A 9,462-nucleotide genomic window follows, 5' to 3' on the forward strand; every position below is an offset into this window, starting at 1 on the left:
TTAAGAGCCTGGTTGTCAGTAAGTACTGTGAGTATCTCTGAGAGAGAGAAAATTGATCACTTTCTTACCCACACCTCTCCAAGATTTTGTATTATAAAGATGTCTCAGGATAAACCTGGTTTAGCCCAGCTGAAATTTAGAAGTAGGAAAAGTCAATGAAGTCTCTGAAATAGAAATACACTGAAGGAGTTTAAGCTTGCCCCAATGAAAGGATCCAGTTTTGTGAAGGGTATTAATTAGCATATAATTATTTTGATCAGTGACCCATATAAGGGGGCTTCTCTGGTGGCTTAGCAGTAAAGAATCCTCATGCCTATGTTGGAAGCTCGGGTTCAATCCTAGGTCAGGAAGATCTCCTAGAGAAGGAAATGGCAACCTCTTGCAGTATTCTTGTCTGGAAAATCCCTTGGACAGAGGAGACTGGCAGACTACAGACCATGGAGTTGGAAAGATTCAGAAAGGACTCTGACTAAATAACAACCACCACTACAAGAGCAAATACACATTGAAAATAGAAATCTTAATTCTCCTTGTTGAAAATAAGCAAAAAACTTTTCATTTCCCCTTTCTTAGAGCATTGACTTTAGAAACTTTTAAGTTCTGTGTCTTTCAACTATATATAAATGTTTTAAAAGCTAAATAAATCTTGCCAGCTTTAAGGCCTAGGAAAGGCTTCCCTGGTAGCTCAGCGGTAAGAATCCACCTGCAAGCAAGGAGACGCAGTAGACTTGGTTTAGGTTCCTGGGTCAGGAAGATCCCCTGGAGGAAGAAATGGCAACCCACTCCAGTATTCTTGCCTGGAGAATCCCATGGACAGAGGAGTCTGGCTGGCTATAGTCCAAAGGGTTGCAAAGAGTGGTGCAACTTAGAAACTGATGCAACTTAGAGAAATTGAAGGCCTAGGACTACCTCTCTCAAAGACCTGGGATCCATCTCTTCAAAATGCACTTATCGAGGAAAATAATATATGCTCTGCCTTCCAATTTCCATGAAAGGAGGGCAGAAATTTAACTTAAAACAGCCATCTTACTCCAAAACTGCCTCTTGTCATAAAAGCTTGGGATGCTTAATTTTCCTTTATATAAAGCAGTTAACAAACATACATGGTCACTATAGTTATATAAGAGAAACTATACTTGAAGAATAATACTGGTAAATCCTTTTACTTTGGGACTAATTAATGTTTTTCTTGAGAACATGTATGTACATGCTTGCATCTATAAAGAGTGATGATCTCAGGCGGCCATGGAGTGCTATCTTAAAGTGAGATCTTAGTTCCCTGACCAAGAACTGAACATGGGTCACAGCTTTGAGAACTCTGAATCCTAGCCACTAGACCACAAGGACCAGTGGGCTTGACAAGGGGTTTCATCCTTGTCTTCTCTGAAGAAAGAGTTCAGCAAAGAGGCAGAAAGTAGTGAAGCAGGTAAAGCATTTATTAGAGGAAATGTTGTGTGGGAAAACACATGGGCAGGCTTGGAGAGAGAGTCATATGTTTGGGCGACGGTTTAAGTTGTTTATATGGAGGCAGTTTTCTGGGTTCCATCTGACCACAATCTGACCAGATGACCAGTCATCTGGCTTTGACCTGCTTCATGTCCTTGTGTGGTCTGACTCAGGGATTGCCCACATGGTCATGCAAATATTTTAGCCAAGATGGATTCCAGCTCAAGGGTCTCCGGGAGTTTGAGGATATATTATGGGCTAGTGTCCTTTCTCTCTTTTGACCCTTGAGGAGCCTTTTGGCACATGTGTAGTTGAGAAACTCTCCTTGACCTCAAGAATGAAAAATGTGGTCATCTTATCTTTTTATGCAAGCAGAGCCAGCTCCTCTTTGCTCCTGCCTTTTTCTTTACCTTGAAATACTGGCAGGAGATGAGTTCCAGCTGCTTGCTGGAGCCCATCTACCTCCTACCTCAGTGAGATTTCTTTCAGTCTTCGCAGTCTCCTAGAAAATTTCCTATGATGCATATCACATTCTGGTTTAATGCTTATTCAATAACAAAATTGTTTTCTTCCTTTTCTACCTTTCTGGAAAGGTGTTACAGGTTGTGAGATTTTGTTTTTAATTATATTTCTGCCACACTTGTTATCGAGTAAATCGGGTCTCACTACTCCTTGCTTTACAAAATCCATACTCAGAAATGCCAGTGAAAGAAAATGTGTCTTTAATCAGAATGCCAGCAGTCTGGAAAGACGGTGGACCCAGCTTCCCCAGAAATAGCCTCTGAAGAGTTTCCTCGGTCATGAGAGTTTTAAAGGGAAATAGAGAAATATCTCATGAACAAGATAACACATAGAGGAAGATCACCAGAAGTCGAGGAGACTTCACGCAGTGGGGGATATTGATGACCAACAATCTCAGTGATAAGCTGAGATTACTCCTCTATGTGTTAGTTGCTCAGTCATACCCGACTCTAGTCTATGGGGTCACAGAGTCAGACATGACCAAGCAACTAACACGGAGAGAGAGAATCTAAGTTTATCCCTGAGATAGTTAATCCTCCACTGCGTGAAGGCTCCTCAACTTCTTGGGATCTTCCCTTACCCTGTGTGTTATCTTGATCACACAGTTGTTCAGGAGATTATTAAAGAGGAAGCTAGGGAAGGGATCTAGTCATTTGTTAATTACCTATTCTTCATTTCTACTCCTTTGATCTATGCGGTAACTGATAAATTAGGCAAGGTATTGTGTGACTGAAAAAAATTGAAAGTTGTGCCTGGGCAAGAGATGAGTAGAGCATGGGGCTGCCTGGCTTAAAAGTTAGTTACAATATAGCTTTGCTAAAGTGACAATAAAAGGGGCTTTCTGCTGTGGGCTCTTTCCTGTAAGGAGGTGCTTAAACATCCCCATGTGTCAGAACATCATTCCATTTTTATGGGATTGAGGTAAAGATCCATCTCTGTAACTTCTCCATGCTGACATGGGGTATCATACTCTCAGAGTGGAAGATGCCAACATGGATCTGTAGCATCTCTTTGCTGATAATTTTAGTTGCCCGTTTACATACATGAGCAGAACAAGCTACAATTATTTTAATACCCACAAATATATTATAAGCAATGGTAAAGAACCTGTCTGCCAGTGCAGGAGACATAAGAGACCTGGGTTCGATCTTTGTGTCGGGAAGATCCCCTGGAGGAGGAAATGGCAACCCACTCCAGTATTCTTGCCGGAAGAATCCCATGGATAGATGAGCCTGGTGGGCTACAGTCCATGGGGTTGAAAAGAGTCAGAGGCAACTGAAGCAACTTAGCATGCATGTTAATCTCATTCTCTCGAGGCCAGTTTTTGGAATTGCAGTTGCCATAGATTCAGAACTGCTCAAGTTGGGGCAATTAATGTCATGGCTGCAGTCTGGTCATCTTGTAGTCTGGTCTTCCCTCCCTGACCCTCCCCCACCTCCCAGTGGCAGTTACGGTATCTGTAAAACAACTCAGGAATATGTATCAGACCCTGAGTCTGTGACTATATTGTTCTAATCATTAACTGCTAGGTTCCACATTGCCGTTGTTCTTTGGAGAATAAGTGCTGACAATAATGGTGTAAACTTTGAAATTTGAAAAGTAAAGAGGGAAGCACGTTTAGCCAAACCATAGTAATTCATTTCTGTGAAGAACAACAGTGCCTGTACTGGAGTCTAGAAATAAGACCCTCATCTCATAGCTTTCTCCAGGCGCAAAAGCAGAATTTACGAGTGACAGCATGGTGTTGGTAATTGAACAAATTGGAATGCTCTGGAAAAAATTATCCCTGGCTTTGGGTCATTACAAGAAGAAATAAAAGAAAGGAAAAGAAAAAGAATAATTCTGTCAGACTGGATAAGCCATTTCTGGGACAATTACAGATTAGAGCTTTCAAGAAGAAGACACTTGACTGTTTCTTAACAATAGGTATCTATTCCAGTGTGTAATTGATATTTGAGAAAATGATGGAGATATGGATTTATTTTGTGCCCAGAAATATAAAATGATACATACTGGCTAAAACTGACAACTGAGTTTTTTCATCTCTGGGCCTTTGATTCTGTTTGTCCTCAACCTGGAATCAGCTTCTGTTTCCAGCTTTTCATTTATACATTGACATTCTTTCATTTATGTCAGTTTTAGATAACTGCAATCCTATGAAGCTTTCTCTGGTTGCCCACTTGGGAGTGATCTTTCTACAAGACCCAACATGTGGTATAAATTTTCTATGTGCTGTTTTCATAGTCAACTAAAGTTAGGTTTATTTAACAGGCTGTAGCATGGGAGAGGGCTTCCCTGATAGCTCAGCTGGTAAAGAATCCTCCTGCAATACAGGAGACCCTGGATTGGGAAGATCCCCTGGAGAAGGGATAGGCTACCCTCTCCAGTATTCTTAGGCTTCTCTGGTAGCTCAGACAGTAAAAAAATCCACCTACAATGCAGAAGACCTGAGTTTGATCCCTGAGTTGGGAAGAATCCCTGGGGGAGGGCATGGCAACCCACTCCAGTATTCTTGCCTGGAGAATCCCATGGACAGAGGAGCTTGGCAGGCTACAGTCCATGGGGTTGAAAAAAGTTGGACATGACTTAGTGACTAAGCACAGCACAGCACAACGTGGGAGAAGGTACTCTTAGAAGAGCCTTGACAGTGTCACGTAAAGGGCTTTGGGTTTGTGCTGGGTGATTCCGGGAAGGCAACAGGGAGGCAAGAGCCAGTCCTGTGTTGGACAGTGCGAGAAGGGGGAACACTTATGATGGCTTATCTTAGTGCTTATCTAGATAGCAAAGGGATTAAAGTGGAACTAGAGTTGTTTTCAGAAAAGAGTCATAGTTATCACTTTTGTGGAATCAGAATAGCCTTGTCTGTCTCCTCTTCTGAGCCTTGCTTGAGTTCTGTTGGGAATATCAGGGCCTGATAGTCAATGAGGGTTATTTTCAGTTTCTTTGGTTGTCAACAGGGCCTATTTCACCTCTTTAATTAAAAAGCTCAGTTTTGAAGTATGGTACTGAAGGTCTTAGAAAGGAAATGCTGAATTTGAGGTCCCACAATTATAATTAGCAGTGTTGGTACAGACTCTCGAATTCTGGATCCTAACCATATCTCCCTTCAGTATGAAATTCTATATCCATGTTTCTCTGGGTTTGTTTTATACTTAACTGCTTAAGCCAAATGATCCCTTTTTTGACATGGTGCAATTTTCCAGATATTTTCAAAACTCAAGACTCTGATTAAAATAAATTTTTAATGTATGAAAATCATCCTAACTGCTTGGGTGAAAACCTTACCTTTCTTTGTCATAAGTATCTAGGTAGTCTACAAAGAGAGCGTAAGAAGGATTCACTACGGTGAGCCTATAATGTAGCCATTACAACTCTCTAATATTGATGGTAGAAAAAAGATACATCTTCTATTTCTCTACTGGGTATCTTCAACACCTCGATCAGTATAATGGTTCTGGGTGGTTGACAACTTGATTAATCTGAGTAGTCTCTGATCATAAACACACTCAAACTCTTTTTACTCTAAAGGATTTTCTGTCTCCTTTGTGGATAAGATCAATCAAAATCAGGATAAATTGAGTAGCTTATAGTGGAAGAGCTGTATCTCAGTACTGAGAAATGCTCTGTCTTTTCTGGCTCACTTTAGCTTTTCTCAGTGAATAAAAGCTAATAAAATACCCTTTAAAATATCTAAGAAGTAGATCTATATTCTGATATTTTACATGGTCTTCAAAAAATATCTGGGATAATTCATTGTCTGTTTCTTATTAATAGTTATATGTTAGAGATTAGCAAAATAAATGTTTTATGGTACCAGTATTATTATACATAATGCAAAAAGCAATTATTTACTTAATTTTCCCTTCAAAACGCTTGTTTTGTCAGTTTGGTTCTTCACTATCTCTTAACCACTACATCCAGTAGACCATTAACTGCTTATGAACTGTCCCAAGTATTTTCTAGAATCCATCATTTTCCTAAACATGTCTGCTTCAGGCATATTATTCTTACTGATTTAATCTCTCAGCTTTCTCTTTGCAATGTTGTTATTGTTTAGATGCTAAGTCATGTTTGATTCTTTATGACCCCATGGACTGTATCCCACCAGGCTCCTCTTTTCATGGTACTTCCCAGGCAAGAATACCTGTGTGGGTTCCATTTCCTTCTCCAGGGGATTTTCATGACCCAGAGGTCAAACCCATATCTCCTGCATTGGCAGCTGGATTCTTTACCACTGAGCCGCCAGGGAAATCCTCTCTTAGCCATGATCCCACATCAATCCACCTTCTAAAGAAAAGCATCCTCTACATGAAAAATAACAGCATCACTTTACTCCCTTCAGATTAAAGTCTAAAATTACTTAGGTTTCATAACAGGCACTGTCATGATGTCCAAAACTTCATCCCCACCCCATATTCAGTCTCCTCTCTTTTTGCACATCACCTTCTAAAGGTACAAAGCTGCTCTAGAGTTTCCTGACAGCACTAGACCAACTCACATCTTTGTTCACTGGTATGGCTCCAGCTGAAGAGTATTTTTTCCACTTTTTTTTTTTTTAAATCATCCAACTTCTACTCATCTTCGAAAATTCCAGTCTGGTATTTTTCTTTTGGGGCACTGTACACAAATGCATCTGGAAGTGACCCTTTTCCTGCTACTCTGAATTCACTCATAATATTGGCCTGGTATGTTTGGTTGGCATATGTTTTGTCTTGTCTGTTTCTCTGCTACATGTCATGAAGCGTGTCCTATTTATTTATTTATTTATTGTTGTTCAGTTGCTAACTCATGTCAGGCTCTTTGCGACCCCATGGACTGCAGAATGCCAGCCTCCCCTGTCCTTCACTATCTCCCGGAGTTTGCTCAAATTCATGTCCATCGAGTCGGTGATACTATCCAACCATCTCATCCTCTGTGATCCCCTTCTCCTCCTGCCTTCAGTCTTTCCTAGTATCACGGTCTTTTCCAATGAATCAGTTCTTCTCATCAGGTGGCCAAAATATTGGAGCTTCAACTTCAGCATCCGTCCTTCCAATGTATATTCAGGACTGATTTCCTTTAGGATTGACTGATTTGATCTCCTTGCAGTCCAAGGGACTCTCATGAGTCTTCTCCAGCACCACAGTTCAAAAGCATCAATTCTTTGGCGCTCAGATTTCTTTATAGTTCAACTCTCACATCCATACATGACCACTGGAAAAACCATGGTGGTGGTGGTTTAGTCGCTAAATCATGTCTGACTCTTGTGACCCCATGGACAGAGGAGCCAGACTCCTCTGTCCATGGGATTCTCCAGGCAAGAATACTGGAGTGGGTTGCCATTCCCTTCTCCAGGGTATCTTCCCAACCCGGGAATTGAACCCAGGTCTCCTGCATTACAGGCAGATTCTTTACCAACTGAGCTACCAGGGAAGCTGTTTTCACTTTTTTCCCTTCTATGTATTACAAAGTGACTGGACTGGATGCCATGATCTTCATTTTTTTTAATGTTGAGTTTTAAGGCAGCCTTTCCACTCTCCTTTATTTATGTATTTATTTATTTCAGTATCCTTTATTTATTTATGTTATCTCTAGTTAAAAGCACAATGCCTAAAAGAGAGGAGGCATTCAGATATTTATGAACTTTACTAAAATCAGCATTTTCGTAGCATATTTTCCATGCATCTTATTGTGTGTACTTATCATTTTCACTGTTACTAATATATTTTAATATATATGGTTCATAATACAATTGAGTCTTTTAAGTTAGATAACACTTTTCCCAGCACAGCACATATATCATGTACTCAATGAATATTTGTTATATGAATTCAAGAGGAAAAGAATCACAATGCCAGAATTATTGAAATAATGGTGCAATTATATAAGTGAAATCTGAATGAACTATTTTGGAAATACAAAATAAAGAAAGAGACAATAATTGAGACTAGTGATATGATTTCCATGAAGAAAATCAGAATAGAGCCAACTCCTTATTTTTACTTTGTTTTATTTATAGTTTTTCTATTTTATTTCTTGCTTCTTTGTTTTTCCCACTTGTTTTGTGATGAAATAATGGAAGACACTCAGGAATCCAACTGTTTGAACTCAACAAGGAGTTTAGTTCCTATGGATCTCAGTTTATTCACAGTTAAATGAAAGAACAAAATTTTTGTCTGAAGTTTCTTGATGTTCTAACCTTTTTCTAAGTCTTGACTCCATCTCAACTCACCGTTAGTAGCCTTGATAACTGCTGAGAGGTTCTTTTCTTTTAATGGGATAAAGAAGAGGAAATAAATAAAAACTGTACCAAAAGAGTTTGAAAGAAAGACAAATATTTGTCTATCTACAATTATTGCACTTAATATTAAAATCTGCACATTTAACTTCTTGACAATGAAACCCTTAATAATTAAGTTCAAGCTCTTCTTTCTCTTAAACTGACTAGGATGTTATAATTTTGTATTGATCATAAATTATTCTGGTGAATGTTTTTCCTGCCCAAAATAAACTACTCCAAATTTGTATCCAACTGAAAAACACATATTTTCCCCCCAAACTTGACATGGTTGCTGAAGTGAACATGCTCATTGGATTTGACAGCATAGGCATTATAGTCAAAAATATGGAAAAGGTTTTTTTTTTTTTGATGGCTTAATCTTTCCATCATCTTTAGATTGCTTAGCTAGTTCTTTCAGAGTTCTACAAATAAAGGCAGATTTTATATTATTGTAAAATAGCTATATTACTTGAGGGTGCAGAACCAAGTTTTGCCAGACCGAGTTTGTTAATGATACTGAGGACTGGGTCACTCGACCATCAGCCATGTGACCTGGTGACTGTGCTCCCTCCGGTTCTGTTTTACTTGACATAAAGAAAGAAAGCAGATGCTTTTCATAGTGCTTATTTCATTGCCAACATCCATGGTCGCTCAATATAGAAGGGGAAATGGAAATGAAGCTTCGCACTAGCATTCTATGATAGTGAAATGAAAGGGGAAGAGGTACTTGTGTCAAAGCCTGCAGCTCTTCCCAACATGTGAGGTTATATTTTCCTTCCTGTCAGGGTAGAGATGGCGTTTCAGATGACTGATCTAAGAAGTGGTAGGTACACACATAGCTGAAGACCATGGACTTAGTCATTCCAAGCAGAACTATGCTTCCATCCTCTTGGTTATATACTCAACTAGGTTAACTTTTTCATGCCATCCCAATTACTCAATTATACTTTTACAAATTTGAAGGCAATACCAGTATTCATTTAGCACAAGAAATTGTATTAAATGTTTAATATTATTGATGACTATATAATATAGACTGATCATACGTAAAGAAAGTCAGGCTTTTAACTAACCCCATCCTCACCCCAGAACTTTCTGTCTGGGGTGACAGAAACTAAGGACATAGCATATTATCAACAAAACCATATAGATACCATGGAGTCCTTCTCATTAGAAAGAGACTTTAGTGCCCAATCCAAACAATATTGGAAATAAAAGGGTACATTTTGGGGAAT

General features: G+C 39.3%; 1 non-coding gene across 1 annotated transcript; it reads right to left on the reverse strand.

The window, feature by feature from the left end:
* Positions 1 to 7,308: 7,308 nt before the first annotated feature.
* TRNAY-GUA lies at positions 7,309 to 7,380 on the reverse strand. The gene has a single exon. It is a non-coding gene; the product is annotated as a tRNA-Tyr (tRNA).
* Between the last annotated feature and the right edge of the window lie 2,082 nt (positions 7,381 to 9,462).

The sequence above is a fragment of the Cervus elaphus genome, chromosome 27 (assembly GCF_910594005.1).
Source record: "Cervus elaphus chromosome 27, mCerEla1.1, whole genome shotgun sequence".
Lineage (NCBI taxonomy): Eukaryota > Metazoa > Chordata > Mammalia > Artiodactyla > Cervidae > Cervus > Cervus elaphus.